This window comes from Mirounga angustirostris, unplaced genomic scaffold (assembly GCF_029215605.1).
Source record: "Mirounga angustirostris isolate CCGP_5_RB_7025 unplaced genomic scaffold, mMirAng1.0.hap1 SCAF_6, whole genome shotgun sequence".
Taxonomy (NCBI): domain Eukaryota; kingdom Metazoa; phylum Chordata; class Mammalia; order Carnivora; family Phocidae; genus Mirounga; species Mirounga angustirostris.
The window spans coordinates 16,355,374-16,374,278 of NW_026991714.1; positions in this window are offsets into that span (position 1 = coordinate 16,355,374).

Sequence of the window (18,905 nt, forward strand, 5' to 3'; positions counted from 1 at the left end):
CAGGAATCCATCAAAATCCTAGAGAACATAGGCAGTAACCTCTTTGACATCGCCCACAGCAACTTCTTTCAAGAGACATCTCCAAAGGCTAGTGAAACAAAAGCAAAAATGAACTTTTGGGACTTCATCAAGATAAAAAGCTTCTGCACAGCAAAGGAAACAGTCAACAAAACAAAGAGGCAACCCACAGAATGGGAGAAGATATTTGCAAATGACACTACAGATAAAGGGCTGGTATCCAAGATCTATAAAGAACTTTGCAAACTCAACACCCAGAAAACAAATAATCAAGTCAAAAAATGGGCAGAAGACATGAACGGACACTTCTCCAAAGAAGACGTACAAATGGCTAACAGACACATGAAAAAATGTTCATCATCATTAGCCATCAGGGATATTCAAATCAAAACCACATTGAGATATCACCTTACACCAGTTAGAACGGCAAAAATTGACAAGTCAAGAAAGAACAAATGTTGGAGAGGTTGTGGAGAAAGGGGAACCCTCTTACACTGTTGGTGGGAATGTAAGTTGATACAGCCACTTTGGAAAACAGTATGGAGCTTCCTCAAAAAATTAAAAATAGAGGGGTGCCTGGGTGACTCAGTCGTTGAGCATCTGCCTTCAGCTCGGGTCATGATCCCAGGGTCCTGGGATCGAGCCCCACATTGGGCTCCCTTCTCGGCGGGGAGCCTGCTTCTCCCTCTCCCACTCCCCCTGCTTGTGTTCCCTCTGTCACTATGTCTCTCTCTGTCAAATAAATAAATAAAATCTTTAAAAAAAATTAAAAATAGAGCTACCCTGTGACCCAGCAATTGCACTACTGGGTATTTACCCCAAAGACACAGATGTAGTGAAAAGAAGGGCCATATGCACCCCAATGTTCATAGCAGCAATGTCCACAGTAGCCAAACTGTGGAAAGAGCTGAGATGCCCTTCAACAGATGAATGGATAAAGAAGATGTGGTCCATATATACAATGGAATATTACTCAGCCATCAGAAAGGGTGAATACCCAACTTTTACATCCACATGGATGGGACTGGAGGAGATTATGCTAAGTGAAATAAGTCAAGCAGAGAAAGTCAATTATCCTATGGTTTCACTTATTTGTGGAACATAAGGAATAGCATAGAGGACATTAGGAGGAGGAAGGGAAAAATGGGGGTGTGGAATTGGAGGGAGAGATGAACCATGAGAGACTATGGACTCTTAGAAACAAACAGGGTTTTAGAGGGGAGAGGGGGGCGGGGGGATGGGTTAGCCCGGTGATGGATATTAAGAAGGGCACGTACTGCATGGAGCACTGTGTGTTATATGAAAACAATGAATCATGGAACACTACATCAAAAACTAATGATGTATTGTATGGTGACTAACATAATATAATAAAATAAAATTTAAAAAAAAGAGTGGAAAGATTAACCAACTAAGTCACCTAGGAGCCCCAACTTTAAGATTTTATATATATATTTTTAACATATATTCATGTGTATAATTTATATATAATCACTATATAATTCAGATTAAAGACCTCTAATTATATATATAGTACATATGCATGTAGTATATATAAATTATATATTATATATATTGCCAATCTGAATTATAGCAACTGAGTGCTCCTGGGAAAATAATACACCAAAAAATTGTTTGCAGCTTTAGCAGTTTGTAGAAAGCTAAAAGTTATATATTAAAAGTAACAAACTACCTATATAAACATAAGTAATTTTATTTTAAAATTATATTTACAGGGGTGCCTGGGTGGCTCAGTCGATTAAGCATCCGACTCTTAATTTCGGCTCAGGTCATGATCTCAGGGTTGTGAGATCCAGCCCCTCGTTGGGCTCAGTGCTCAGCATGGAGTCTGCTTGAGAGTCTCTCTTTCCCTCTTCCCTTCCCCTCCTCAATTTATTGAAAATAGATAAAATCTTTAAAAAATTAAAGTTACAATGTGAAGTTAAAAACACATTCCTATTGTAAACATTTTGTTTGGAACATTCATAGATCACTAATAGTTTACTGAGGCTTATATAAAAATACTGAATTAGTTTCAGTTTCTCTGGTGACTATCACATTTTCTCAGTACTTACGAACTTATCTGATATAGAGTAAGCATTAAATAAATCCTTACTACATGCCATTTCCTGACTGCAGCCTATCCATGTATCTCTGGACCCTTCATGCACCTTTCTTGTGCTACCTGCAGACATTTCTATTATATCACTGAATCACAAGTAATTAAAACTGTCTTTTTTCATATCCTTACCTCTAGCAATTAAAAGTGTATGAGATAAAAGTAAGGGCTTTGAGTGAATGTGTGGTGAATAAGACTATGACCAGCAAGTGTCGTTCTATTGAGTAAATTCAATGAAAAATTCATCTAACAATTTAACTTAAAAACAAACAAAAACCTTGGTGTGTGTCTTATTAGCTGATGACATTTTAAACTAACTTTTCCTAATACCATTGTTCAAAAATTTCATTCAGTCTTACAGTCAGACTAATTAGAAGAGTATTGAACAATTCTCCTTCCATTATTTCAGGGACATTGGGCTTAGAGATTTTTCCATTCATTTAATTTACTATTTTTACATTCAAATGAAATGTTGTTAAATGACATAAATTTATTTTTTAAAAGAAATCAGAAAGCCTTGTTAGAAGTTCTGTTTATGCATTATTTTCCCTTGGATTTGCAGAATGTTTCACACGTTTGAAAATGATGTGTTTTTATAATTTATTTACATGGCCAAAAAGATAATCTGGTTAGTTGTGACCTGATACTAGGACCAACTTGTACAGATTTGAGGAGAGGTTGCATAAAAGTCTCATCTTGACTTTGAAGAAGGGATCTTTCCCTCCTTAAACATTAACTTTATGCGTTGTAAATTTCACAAAACTTCACTAACAAAAGATTTTCACAACTGTGAAACAATGGAAGAATAGAGTCATGACATTGTATCTGCTGCTTTGTCCAGCAAAGCTAGGACCCTGATTTTATGGGGGAAAAAAAAAAACAATTTGGCATAAACTTTAATAAAGAATCAGACTGGAGACAGATCAGCATTATGACTTTTCCGAGCAGATGCAGAGTTTGATGAAACAGAACCCAAACTGGAATTTTAATTTGTTCCTCAAGTTACAATTGAATTATATGTAACAGGAACCTTAGGTTGAGAAATTTACTATGCCATAAATGAGGCAATAATTCTTAGACGTTATAACTTCCTTAGAGGAAGAGATGCTGCAAAAGGTGTTCTTTTATATTAGTAAACATAATAATAAAATTAGCTATAAAAGTACCTACCAGATGGATGTGCTCCTTTTAAATCATTGTTTATGTATCATCACTATTGTTATCCTAGCTTATTTCCAACCCTTCCCATTTCTACTAATTCATTCTCATTTTTCCCTTACCAAGTCTGGAAACTCTGGTTATCAAGCCTCCATCTCCAACACTACACATACATGTACACACATACACACATTCACACACTCTTCATGCACTTTACTCCTTATTGGTGAAACACACATTTGTTCATTTTTTTCAAAATAATCATATACATATTTCTATGATGGCAATAATACATAAACAGAGGAGACATTAGAGATCAGTGGGGAAATAAGTTTGTCATTGGTCCTAGGACAACTCTTATTGCACATGGAAAGAAATTGTTCATCGTCCTTATATCTTACAAAAAACAAATTTCAGATGGATTAATTTCAAATGTGGAAAACAAAACTTTAAACCTTCCAGAAGAAAATGTAAGAAAATATATCATGATCTTAGATGGGAAAGACTTTTAAATTGCAAAAAAACACAAATTATAGGAAAACTTCTTCAACTTCTATATAATGTAATAGAACATTTTTCATTAAAAGATAGTATATTAAATGTAATGTGGCATCCTGGGTTGAATCTTGGAATAGAAAAAGGATATTAAGTGAAAAACCAGGGGGAAAAAAAACAGTCTAGAGTTTAATTATTAGTAGTGTAACAATGCCGGTTTCAAGGTTGTGACAATATACCAAATGTACCAGATATATGTACAAAGTTCAGAGTATATGGGAACTCTCTGTATAATCTTTGTACCTTTTAGGTAAATCTAAAATTGTTTAAAAACAGGATAGTATAAAACAAAAACCACAAAGTGGGATAAGATACTGTACAATATGTACTCCAAAATATTTTGTGTCCAGAGTATATAGATAACTTTAATACCAATTTTTTAAAATAAACACAGTGGTCTCCAAGTGGAGGAAACTTAATATTATGTTGCATAATATTGAAAAAATCAAATTGCAAAAGAATGCATAAAATATGAATATATATATAAATTTTAAAACTTGTAAAACAATATTGCTTAGATATATATTCTCATGTAATAAAATAGTAAAGGCATATGTAAAATAATAAAACTCAAATTTTAGGATAAGGAAGAATACACAGGAGATTTCAAATACTATGGTATAGATTTATTTCCTAAAGCAGACAATATAAGCAAACTATACTTTTTTGTACAATTCAATTCACATTTGCATAAGACATACTAAAACATAAGCTTTAAACATTTGAAAATTATTATGTGAAAGTATGAATACATATGTATAAAATTAGATTGTTCCTTAGACAAGTTTCAAGATTGAGAATGCATTAAAAGTGATGGTAGAGGTTGACATAATTAAAATGAAAACAAAACTTGTATATGGGAAAAGGCATCATTTATGAAGTTAATGGATGGAATAATAAACTTGGAGACCTTATTTGCAGAATATAAAATAGATAAAGGTTAAAAACGCTAGCATATAAAATGGTCCTAAAATAATTAACACTTTATATACAAGGATTAACGTCAAACTATACATTGAATGGTCACTGAAGAAAAACAAGTTGTATCAGTTTTCTATTGCCATGATAACAAGTTACCATAAATGTAGTGGCTTAAAACAAGACAAATTTATCATCTTACAGTTCTTGAGGTCAAAAGTTCAGTACAGGTTTCATTGCACTAAAATTGAAGTGCTGGTAAGCTACCTTCCTTTTTGGAGGCTCTAGAAAAAAAAGAACCTGTTTCTAATAGAGCAAAATCCATTTCCTACTCATTTTGGTTATTGGCAGAATTCAATTCCTTGTTTTAAAATTGAGGTCACTGTTTTCTTGCTGGCTGTGAAATGAGGGACATTTCAGCTTCTAGTGGTCACTATTCTTTGGCTCATGACTCCTTTCCTCCATCTCCAAAGCTAGTAGTAGGGTGTCCTACTCACTTTGCATTTCTATTACCTACTCTACTGTCTTTTTCCCCCCACTTTTAAGGGTGCATGTAATTGGATTGAGCCATACTAGATAATCCATGATAGTTTTCCCATCTCAAAGTTCTTAACTTTAAAAATATCTGCAAAGCCCTATTTATATCATAAGGTAATACACTCACAAATTCCCAGGATTGGGAATTGCCAATTCCCATTGGCAGTAGACATCTTGGAAAGTCATTATTTTTCCTACCACATTGTCTTATATAAGATGGAAAAATTACATAAACCTTTATACTCTTTGGGGAAAAAAACTGCATTTTTTCATTTGTTTTGCTGTTGAGAAATCTGATACCTATATGATTCTTTTTTAAAAAAAGATTTTATTTATTTGACAGAGAAAAGAGAGAGAGCACAGGCAGGGGGAGTGGCAGGCAGAGGGAGAGGGAGAAGCAGGCCCCCTGCTGAGCAGAGAGCCCAATGTGGGGCTCGATCCCATGACCCGAGCCAAAGGCAGCCACTTAACCAACTGAGCTACCTGGGTGCTCCTATCTATTGCTTTCTGAAAAATTTAGCTCTTTTCTCCCTTTCTTTTACATCTTTAAAAGAAATGCTTCTGAAAAAAAAAGAAAAGAAATGCTTCTGAAGTTCACAGTCCAGATATACTAAAAGGCAATAAATGGACATTGAAATTAATATAAAAAGTTTAATTTACAACAGCACCTAAAACATAGTGATAAACATAACCACATACATTAAGTCTTCTATGCTGAGAACTATAGAACACTAAGAGAGATCAAAGAAGACCTAAATAAACAGCTCTGGGGAGGCGAGAGAGGCTGGAGGTTGGATTAATTGCCAATGGCCAATGATTTAATCCATCATGCCTGTGTAATAAATCCTCCATAAACAAACAAACAAACAAACAAACAAACAAAAAACAGGTGCAAGAGCTTCTGGGTTAGGGACACCTGGGTGGCTCAGTTGGTTAAGCGTCTGCCTTCGGCTCAGGTCATGATCCCAGTGTCCTGGGATCAAGTCCCCCATCAGGCTCCCTGCTCAGCGGGGAGCCTGCTTCTCCCTCTGCCTGTCGCTCCCCCTGCTTGTGTTCTCTCTGACAAATAAATAAATAAAATCTTAAAACAAAACACTCCCTTCTCTTTAAAAAAAAAATAAAAAGGAAAGAAAGAAAGAGCTTCTGGGTTGGTGAACACATGGAGATTTGGGGAGAATGGTGTAACTGGTGAGAACACAGATGTTCTACACCCCTTCCCACATTTAAGCTTTTCTTCCATCTGGCTGTTTCTGAGTTGTATCCTTTTATGATAAATAGGTAATCTAGTGAGTAAATGGGTTTCCTGAGTTTTATGCTAGCAAATTAATCAAATCCAAGTGTGGAGTTATGGACTTGCAGCTAATATCTGAAGTGGGGGAAAGGTGCAGTCTTATAGGACTGAATCCTTCACCTGTGGGAAATAATGCTTTCTCTGGGTAGATAGTGTCAGAATTGAGTTGAATTCTCTAATACCCTGCTGGTGTCTGAGACTTGCTTGTTGGTATAGAGAAGACCCTTCCACACATATATATTGGATTTGGGTCCAGGAACCCAAAAAAGGTATGATTTCACTAGAATTTCAGTACTTCTGGTATACTAGAGGCTTTTTCAGGTTTGATTAAATATAGCATCAATTGCTTACTAAAGGTGGACTACTGTCTTTTTTTTTTTTTTTAAGAGAGAGAGAGAGAGTGCACACAAGCAGGGGCAGGAAGGGCAGACGGAGAGGGAGGAAGAATCCCAAGGAGGCTCCATGCTCAGCACCATGAGCCCGACAGGGTCCTCAATCTCATGACCCTGGGATCATGACCCGAGTCAAAAAAAGAGATGGACACTCAACTGACTGAACTACCCAGGCACCCTGGAGTCTTTTAATAGAGAGAGGAAACTGAGATTGATCATGTAAGTGAATGCAGTGTATTTGCTTTAGCCTGAACATGAGGTGCCAGAAAAGACTCTAACCACTTGCACTGGAATACTTCATACTCAAGTCATTAAGATGAGATTAAAAACAGCTATTTCTTTCAATTATTTATTTACTATTTTCTATATCATGTTAAAGTTTATGTATTAGAGATGTACATAATTTTCTGCACTCTCTGATACATTTGATAACTTGAAGTCCAAAGGTAAGTGCCTTTGTATTTAATTCATCTAAAAGCCAATTTATTTTTTCAAAACTTTAGTGCAATTTGCAAAATAAATATAATAAGAATATTAAAATCAGGAAGAAATATTTTGGAATTGATGCTGATGAAAAGGAAATAGTAGCGTTGGATCATGTTTATGGAACATAAACTCTATCCTCACAATACTGCTTAACAGTACCAAAATGAGCATCTTGCTTTTACTACAGCTGATTCAATATAATATTACCAGTTAACTTTTTTATCTAGAACACTGCTATTTGTAACACTATTGTTACTGACTCTTTTCTCCTTTATCTATGTAAAACTAGGGAAAGAGTATATATTTTTCTTTGATCTTTATGTGGAAAAGATCTTTATATAATCTAAGATTTTTCAGAGTTTAGGACATGAGGCACATTTGTTTGTCTAATCCAAATAAACACCCTCATGAAGTTTTCTCATCTTTGAAAATAAACAGAACAGTATACAAATCATGAGTTCAAAAAAATGGCCATGCATGCAGGTCAAGGAATGCAGTAGCAAGAGCACATTATAGGTCACCCTCTTGTCTCCTTCCAACCATCACCCCTTCTGAACTCTGTAAGTCTGACCACTAATATGATTAGTTTTGCGCATGTTTGGAATTTATATAAAGGAAATTATTCAGAATGCATCCTTTTGTGTCTGGTTTGTTTCCCTCAGTATTATGCCCATTTGATACATTCGAGTTAAAGCATGGAACAACAGTCCATTTATTTTCACTTCTGCTTAGTATTCTATTGCATGATTACAATATATTCATTCAATATACAGCTGGTGGATATTTGGGTTGTTTCCAAGTTAGTATTATTATGTATAACACTGCTGTGTACCTTTTTGTACATTTTGTATGCTTTTGTTTGGGTAGGTATTTAGGAGTGGATTTACTGGCTAATGGATGGGCTATGTATGTTTTCAACTTCGGCAGATAGAAAAATTTTTTTTCAAAAGTGACTGTACAAATTGACTTTCCCAACAGGAACTATAGCTTTTACATGATTTATCCTTCAATATTTGATGGTTCTTGATGTTATTATAGATTATATATTTAAAGTGCATTTTAGGAATGGTCCTGACATATAGAATATACATATGGAATACATATGGAATGTCCAATATATATTCCATATGTATATATCCCCAAATCTCCATGCATTCATATATATATATATACACACACGTATAAACACACACACACACACACACACACACATATATATATATATATACATGGAGAGAGAGAGAATAAATTAATTTTAAATTATGTCAGTAGTTTTATACAATCAGGTCATCTGCAGAAAATGACAATTATATCTGTTTCTAATCCTTGAATCTTTTATTAATTTCCTTGCCCTTTTACACTGACTAAAAGCTGCACTACAGTATTACATTGAAAGCATGATAATAGACATCTTGATCTCTTGATCTCATGGGAAAACTTTCAATATTTCACACTCAGGTATGATGTTTGGTAGATACTCAATCAGAAGTTTACTTCTGCTCTTGTTTTTCTTAAAATTTTTTATCTTAAGAAATTTGTGTTAAATTTTATCAGCGGTCTTTTTACATGTATTGAGTTGATTGGTTCATTTTTCTCCTTTATCTTATTGACGTGATGAATTATGATTGATTTTTTAATGATAACTGAGATTTAATGCCTGGAATAAACTTTTTTTTGTTCCCTAAAAGTCTAGAATCATTTACCAGTAAAGCCATTTAGGCCTGGATCTTTCCTTGTAGTTTAAATACTGACTTCATTTTTATGGTAAAATTATTCTTTGGTATAAGATATTATTTGATATAGCATTATTCACATTTTCTATATCCTCATGTTCTAGTTTTAGTAAGTTGAGTCTTTGTAGATAACTTGTCCATTTCATATAAGATTTTAGATTCATGGATAATATTCATTTTACAATATCCTTTTGTAATTTTATATCTGTTCTATACAGATGTCTTCTTTTTCATTCCTGATTTTGAAATTTTTTGTGTTCTCTCATTTCTTTGTAGATATTCCCAGGGATTTATCAACCTTATTAGAGTTTTCAAACCATCATCTTTGGCTTAGTTCATCTTCTTTATTGTATGTTTTCTACTTTGACTTATTTTTTTTTCATGATTTTCTTTTTTCCTCTTTACTTGGTTTTAATTTTCTATTATTTTTCTTACATCTTGAAATGAATTCCTAGATCTTTGATTTTGAGCTTTTTAAAAAATATATATAATTTTAATGCTGTCAAGTATCCTCTAAGCCTGGCATACTTAAGTTTAACAAAGTTTGTTATGTATGTTAATCTTCCGTTTGTATTGAACATCGGGCAGGGAGCCCGATGCGGGACTCGATCCAGGGACTCCAGGATCACGACCTGAGCCGAAGGCAGTCGCTTAACCAACTGAGCCACCCAGGCGCCCCAATCTGTTTATTTTCTATTGACTTATTTTCCACTGTACTAGCCCCTGTGACAAGCATGTGGTAGTAAGACTTCCTAACAAAACAGATGATATACTTGCTTAAGTTTTGTGGACTTTCAAGTCCTTAAATTAATTAGATGTACTTTTAATGAGATTGCTGTCATGTCACTGGCTTATATCAATACCTTCCCATGAATTAGACTTCTGCTTTACTATTGTAATGTTCAAAATGAAGGTGCACAACTGCAAAACTTCGACATTTTATGAAGGTGTATGCTATAATGCTCAAGCTCCATATGAGAAAATGACGTAAAATTTCATAATGGGTTTATTTTTAGCGGAAAATAAAATGGAATATTCAAGCAAGTATGATGTGGTACTTTTTTTTTTTTATGATGTGGTACTTTAAAGTGAACACAGAATACTTCTGCAAATTGTTTTTCCATTACAATTCTGACAGATTTTTAAAAAATTCACTCCATTGCTTCAGTTTTGCAGTTGCTGATACAATTATGCACACATTGACTTAACTGAGTACTTGAGATGATGGGTAAAATCCATTTCAAATGCAGGTGCAATTTTATGACTCAAAGACTTAAAGGCTCTGAAAGTATTCTTCACAGAGCATGACTTGATTTTATAATCTTTGCACACAGAATTCTTTCAATATAATCAACAATAGTTTTGTTTGTGAACAGGATATGCGGTTAAGTGAAGTTTTTCAAGCCATATAATGACTTTTTTTGTATGTACAGGTTGTTGCAGTCATAGGTCTGGCTTTCTTCATTTCTTTACCAGAAATAGGCAGTAGGGGGTCCAGTGTATATAAATTCATTTGGATCTTTGCAGTTTGCTTTTAGATTTTTTATACAGATTTTTATCTGTTTATATCATTTTTGTATTATATGTACACGGTATATATTAAAACATCATGCTCTTTGAGAGGACAGAAATTTATTCACAGATAATTCGTATGTATAAGAGAAATAAAACACATTGAACCAAGGGCTCACAAAATTCTTTGGTATTTTTCCTTTAACCAATCGAGATTGTTGGGACACTGAAAAACAGACTTTAATAACTTACTTGAAAATCTAATGTTTTCATATTATTAATATGTCATTTTCAAAATTCACATAGGCAGAGCGACATGACACAAAATTCTATATAATCCTTCAATAAGCTGCATTTGGCTTCTTTACATTGTAATTTCGATTTTTGTTCTGTTTTTTCTAAATTTAATTTCTTTTGTATGTACATAGTCTGTAGGAGTCCTCGCATGAGATGTGATACTTTAGTTATACTTGTTTAATCATAATTGATACATTTCTACCATGTGGTAGAGAATCCATCCAGATTCTGTTTTTTGTTTGTTTTGTTTTATTTTGTTTTTGTTTTTCTTGTTTCCCCTGGCAGGGGGGGCAGTTTTCTTTAAGTGAGAATTAATATATAATTAAATGTTTATGTTGACTAAACTGACACTGACTGGATGGAAGTATGATTCAATTTATAATTAATTTTGCTATTTCCATGTGGCCAGTACTGTGGGGTTATGTGACAGGGCACTGCCTGAAATCTAGACAAAGTGGATGAGTTTGGCTACTTGCCCATTCAGCCTAATCATAATGTCTGCCAGGTCAGGGGAAGGAGAGTCTAGAAGGGCACAGAAAATGTATGACATCTTAAGTGACTATGAATTAACCTACAGCCAGATTAATGCTCTTTTCTATGTCAGAAGGGGATTTTCCTGTATTTGCACTTTCAGGGAGATATATATTAAATGGAATGTGGAAGAATACTTAAACACCAAAGTGGTATTCTCTACTGTGGGAAAGAGATAGTTCACGAGATCTCACCATAATTGGATAATAATTACAACGGCTAACATTTCTTATACTCTTTACAAGGCCTAGGACTTTTCTTGACACTTTACCCATATTAGTTGAATTAGTTACCAACAAGCCTGTAATAAGGGTACTATTAATATCCTTATTTAATAGATGAGTAAAATGGGACATACAGTAGTTGAATAATTTGCCCCAGGTAAGTTATTATTTGCTTGTCTAGTAATACCTGGATGAAATGTCCTTCAAGACTATGGATCTCTTTGGTTTAGGAGACAAGAGCTCCATAGAAGCAGAATTTAAGATTTTATTCCCTCCCTACCCTTTTCCTCTGATCCTATACACATAACTGCAAATATCTTAGAAAAAGTAGTCTTCTAGACTGCCCCTGCTCCATTGGCTTGGAATCTAGTCTTTCCTAGTTTCCCTGGTGTCTTCTCGCCTATTGTTTCACACCTGGTTTCTTCCTTTCAGCAATTTTTCTGCTTCATGTTTTGTTAGATGATCATGTTGCTTTTTGCTTTTGATTCACAAGCCTCTTTTGTCAGTATCTCAGCTTCACAAACTGCCTCTCCATAGCCCAGTTGGGTAGAGAATGAAGATAAGCCAAAAATGAAAAAGAAAAAGAATGAAGACTTTTTGAACTACACACCTTGATAACATTAATTTAAAAAGGACTGAGGTGAATAAGTTGGAAGCATAGGAGAATTGTCCTACTTGAAATATAAGATTCTAGATCAGGATTAATTTGGGGTGGTAATATAATACAGAACAGATTTAGGAGGCAGTAAATCAATTGGGATTAGCATATAAGGGCTACTTATTGCATCTTAAGAATAGAGACTGATATAACAGTTAATATTAGTTAGCATTTTGATTTAAAGAAGTTAAGTGGACTAGATATTAAATTCTTTAAAGAATGGTAAGAATTTGGGGGACCTCGGTGGCTCAGTCGTTAAGTGTCTGCTTTCAACTCAGGTCATGAATCCCAGCGTCCTGAGATTTAGCCCCCCACCGGGCTCCCTGCTCAGCAGGAAGCCTGCTTCTCCCTCTCCCTCTGCTCCTGCTTGTGTTTCCTCTCTTGCTCTCTGTCAAATAAATAAAATCTTTAAAAAAAAATAAAGAATGGCAAGAATTCACCAACTGGTTGGTATACAGTAGGAGCAATGAGGGGGAAAGATGATATATCCAGTGGGCACAGCACTCAAAGAAGGAATATCTTGTTCTATTTTGTTGTTGCATGTTCATTTGCATAAGGTTCCATAAAAAATCAAAATTTTCTGAGAAATATTTAGTTCAAAATAGTGTTTGGTAGCCCTCATTGGATTAACTAAAATGCTCATGAACCATCCTTCTTTTTAGCATTTGTGACACCCAGAGCAGGAGGACCACCTACCATAGCTCTAACTGGTTTGACATAAAAAATAAGCTATGACCAATGTTTGACCTCTGTAGCTTATTTCCTGGGCACATTTTTGTTATATGGAGGCTAAAGGAAATATACTCTGCCCCCGGTAAGCCCTGCCCTCGTAGCTTGATTTGGACAGAGATTTGTTGGGACAGGCAGAAGCAGACAAGTCAAGTTCCTCAAGGAGCCAGATCAGATAGACTTCTCTGCTACCCTTACCCCACTTCATTTCACATTTCTAACTGAATTGTCCAGACAGTTCCAGTTCCTAAAATACATGGGGAGAAGAGATGGCTGGAGGGAGCACCGTACCTATGACCCTAGTCTGCCTAGACTTCCACTTTGGGTGATTTGGGGCAGTAAAAAAAGAAAAAAAAAAGTAAAGCCACTTTTTTCTCTCTGGTTTTTTCTGCACGTACTAAAGTACTCTTAATCTCACCTATTCTGGCCTGGTGGTGGGGAATGGAGGGAGAGGGCAGAAATTATTAGTTTAGACCAAGAATTTCTCCTTCATAATTCCCATGAACTCAACCTATTAATGAACTTTCAAAAATCATTTTTATTACACTGAAAAGAGGCTAATACCAGGAACTTCTATTTCCCTGGCCTTAGGGCAATATTATCAACGAAGAAAACAAACAAACAAATGGACCTCCAGCAATAATTAAAACTACAACAAACAGCAAAATGAATCAGAAAATCTGGACTCCCTCAGATTGCTCTGCTATAATAGCCAAACGTGAGAGGGTGGTGGAGAGTCTGATGAGATTTACAAAAAATTATAGTGACTCAATAATTTTATATTCAGCCAAGTTTTTTTTATATGTGAATATAAAAGTAAGGAATATACTACTAGTGAATTCTTTTTTTTAATATTTATTTATTTTAGAGAGAGGGAGAGAGCATGAGCGGGAGGGGAAGAGAGAGAGGGAGAGAGAATCTCAAGCGGACTCACACAGAGTGCAGTGTCTGACCTAGGGTTCAATCTCACGACCTTGAGATCAAGACCTGAGCCAAAACCAAGAGTCGGAGGCTCAACTGACTGTGCCACCCAGGTGCCCCTACTACTAGTGAATTTCTATACAAAATTAGAAGGTAAGCTTCCACAAAATAATAGCCCTATTAAAAAATAGGTGCTTACTAAAGAACTCATAATGAAGTAAAAATCAGTTAAAATCAAATATCTAAATATTTCACATAAGATTGTTTGTGAAAATAAGCAATAATATGAATGTAATAATCCTCATATCAAACCTCATATTTTACTTACCAACAATGTTCGCCAGTAAAGGATGAGAACAACGTGGGAGAGAGTAAAATGTGACAGTCTGCAATTTCATTTTTGACCTCATCATTTTAAGAAAGACAAATTAAATAATGTGTTAAAAATGCCTAAGTAGAAGTAGACTGTGTAGAAGAGTTCCCATTAAAAATGACAACCTACTACATTTCTACACTTCTAAGATGTAAAGTTTAAAACTACTGACAAGGCAATTTTTTAAAAGCATAAAAACCATAATTACTCAAAAACAAGAATGGAAAGAACAGCAAAAATTTGTGGGGGAAGTTGATTATCACAGAGCAAGTAGGTAAATGGTAACAGCTTTAATTATTAAACAGAAGTTGAGCTATATTTTTTTTTTTTAAGATTTTATTTATTTGCGAGAGAGACAATGAGAGACAGAGAGCGTGAGAGGGAGGAGGGTCAGAGGGAGAAGCAGACTCCCTGCTGAGCAGGGAGCCCGATGCAGGACTCGATCCAGAGACTCCAGGATTATGACCTGAGCCGAAGGCAGTCACTTAACCAACTGAGCCACCCAGGCGCCCAGAAGTTGAGCTATAAACAATAGTGGGGGAAATAGAAAACCAGCTTGATACACAACACAGAATTCTCACAATGCTCAGGAACTAGCACTAATGGTTGCCTCTGGACTTAAAGATGAAGAACACATGGAATAAAGTAAGGAGGGGTGCTTTAAATTTCTTTGAAGATGAGTTAAATTCTTGATTCCACTACTATTATGGAGATTCTCTACCAAAATGCCCCACTGAGTCACCACGCAGTTAATTTCAATGACCTAACAATATGTGCAAAACTTCCAATCACCTTTTTTTATATTAAGCATTAGCAGACAATGAAAATTACCAGATCTATGAGGGAAATCTCTAATACGGAAAAGGGAGAACAAAACAAATGCCTAAGTAAGTCAAAGCAACTTTGAGAAAACAGAGCTCTGTTTTATAGGATGGGAAGACTTGAAAAACAATTTGCGTAATGGTTTCAGGTAAATAAATAGATCTATTGCATTATTTAAGCAGGTACAGAATGTAATAAGAAAGAAATATGCAGAGGGACGCCTGGGTGGCTCAGTCGGTTAAGCATCTGCCTTCGGCTCAGGTCATGATCCCAGGGTCCTGGGATCGAGTCCCACATCGGGCTCCTTGTTCCGTGGGGAGCCTGCTTCTCCCTCTGCCTCTGCCTCTCTCTCTCTCTCTGTCTCTCATGAATAAATAAATAAAAAAAAAATCTTTAAAAAAAAATAAAAAAAAGAAAGAAATATTCAGAGAACAAAAAGGAACTTTTGGAAATAGCAACAGGGAAAGAAGAAATGAAAAACACAGATGTTTGCAAGGTGAATTTGAGGTAAACTCACCTAGAGTAAAGCAAAGCAATGAAGAGAGGCATAATAGAAAAGAAAATTAGGAAACTGTCTGATGGGGTCAATAGCCAAATAGTGAGTTCTACAGTGACTTTAAAGGGAAAACAGAGTTGAGGAAATCATCAATAAAATATTTACATATTCCATAAACTATTAGATAGAACTGAAGATACGAATTGCCAGGGTAAAAAAGCCTGATAAGTATCTGGCATGATGAACAAAAGAAGAACCCACCAAGCATATCTTTGTGAGAATCATGTAGATAAAGAGGAGATTCCACAAGCTTCTATTTTAAAAATTCACATAAGTATTACATAAGTATTTTTATTGAGATATAATTGACATATAACATTGCATAAGTTTAAGTTTACGATATATGATGTGTTGATTTGATTTGTATACTGCAGTGTGATTACCACAGTCACATAATTATCATTTCTTTTTTTGTGGTGAAAATATTTAAAATCTGGTCTCCTAGGAACTTTGAAGGGTATAATACAATATTGCAGATCATAATAACTCTGCTGTGTATTAGATCTCCAGGATTTATGCATCTTATAACTGAAAATTTATATACTTTAACATCTCCCCAATTCCCCCACCCCTAACTCCTGACAACCACCACCCTACTCCCTGTTTCTACGAGTTCAGATTTTTAGATTCCACATATAAGTGAGATCATACAGTATTTATCTTTCCCTGTCTGGCTTACCTCCCTAAGCATATTGCCCTCAAAGTGCATCCATATTGTTGCAAATGACAATTCCTTCTTTTTCATAGCCCGGTAATACTCCATCATATATACAATCAGTTCCTAATTTATGATGGTTTGACTTAATGATTTTTAAACTTTGCAATGGTAAGAAAGTGATACACCTTCAGTAGAAATTGTACTTTGAATTTTGATTTTTTTTTCCTGGGCTAGCGATATGCTGTATGATATCCTCTTGTGCTGGGCAGCTCCTAGTCAGCTACGTGATCACAAGTATAAACAACTGATACACTTATAGCCATTCTGCATGCCTACACACATTCTGTTTTTCACTTTCAGTACAGCATTTAATAAATTGCATGAGATATTCAACACATTATTACAAAATAGGCTTTGCATTAGATAATTTTGACCAACTGTCAGCTAATATAAGTGTTCCGGGCACATTTAAGGTAGACTAGGCTAATCTGTGATGTTTGATAAGTTAGGTGTATTAAATACATTTTCGACTTTGATATTTTCAATTTATGATGGGTTTATTGGAGTGCAACCCCATCATGAGCCAAGGAAGATCTGTGTGTATGTGTATGCGTGTGTATTCTTTACCCATTCATCTGTGGATGGACAGATTGTTTCCATATTTAGCTATTATGAATAATGCTGCTATAAACAAGGGAAGGCAGATATCTTTTCAATATCCTGTTTTCATTTTCTTTGAATATATTCCCAAAAGTAGGATTGTTGGATTATATAATAGTTTTATTTATTTAATTTTTTGAGGAACCTCCATACTGTTTTCCATAGTGGCTGAATCAATTTACATTCCTGCCAAGAGTGCTCAAGGTTTCCCTTTTCTTCACATCCTTGCCAACACTTGTTATCTCTTCTCTTCATAATGACAACCATTCTAATGGGTATGAAATAATACCTCATTGGGGGTTTGATTTGTATTTTTCTAATGACTAGTGATATTAAGCATTTTTTTCATGTATTTGTTGGCCATCTGGATGTCTTCTTTGGAAAAATGTCTATTCATTTTCTCTGCCCATTTTTAAATCCTTGTAGAAACATGGAAATGTTAGTTGTCTCTCAAGACTTCTTTCCCAAACGCCCTTGTTTCAGTCAATGGAATCATTACTCCAATTGCCCAGCCTTGATCTTTCTTTTTCTCACATGAAATTCATTGATTATCAAATCCTGTCAGCTCTTCTTTCAAAGCAGATCCAGATTTCAACCACTTCTAACCATCTTCTCTGCTAACCCTTTGGTTCAACTTACCATCCACCTTACCTGGATTAATGTAAATAGCTTCTTAAATGATCTTACTGCTCCTCACCCTCCAAAAAAGTCTCTTTATGTGGTAGTCCAAATAATCCTTTAATATGCCAATATATTCCATTCCTCTGCCTTGAGGTTTTTGTCTCATCCAGAGGAAGTTCTTAAGTTCCTTCTCCAGGCACTATACGGTTATACATGGCCTTGAACTCCATGACTTTTTTTTACCTCTCCTACTGCTCTTCTCCTTGCTTGCTCTCTTCTCCCCATTCTGGCCTCTTTGGTTGTGCAAACACAGAAATGATGCTACCACCTGTGAACACTTTGTAACCTTGGCTTGGAATGCTCTTTCAGCAAATACTCAGAAAGCTTGCTCCCTTACCTCCTTTGAGGCTCTGTGCAAATGCCACCTATCTGAGATGCACAATTTTCTCTACACTGCTTTTACATCTTATAGATGTATTGTTTCTTTATTGTCAGCTTCTTCCCACTAGAACATAAACCCCATGAGGGTAAGGACTTTGTTTTATTCATGTTGTATCCCCAGTTAGTAGGATAGCAGTTGGCACAGAAAAAATATTCTTTTTAAGTGAATAAATATTAAACATCAAAATTTGCAAACTAGATCCATAATGAATCCAATTGTAAACAGAAAATATACACAGAAATGTAGAAGGAATGTACAAATGTAGGGGGACATTTGAAAGTGAAATGCATTCTAAAGGAAAGTGGAGGTTAAAAAACTAACAAAAAAGATGCAATTTCAAATAGAAATTATAAAGAGAAAAAGAGCATGTATATTGAGAAGTACAATTTTCAATTATAACATTGTTATCATGAAATGTCATGACTATTGCACTAAATATTATCTTGATTCAAATACATATAAAGGTAAAGATGTAGAAATTAAATAAAAACTGCAGTTCCACAAGAAATCTTGAGGAGGAGATATAATGGTTTTCTACTATCAGTTTCTCTTCTGTTTCTCAGCAACTAATTTTCTCGTAAATACATGATGTTAAGAGGAGATTTTCTCAGGCAGAATGATTTAGAGAAAATTCTCCTTGGAATTTTAGAAATTTACAGCTTTTGAGTCATGTTGCCCAGCAGTATCCCTGTTG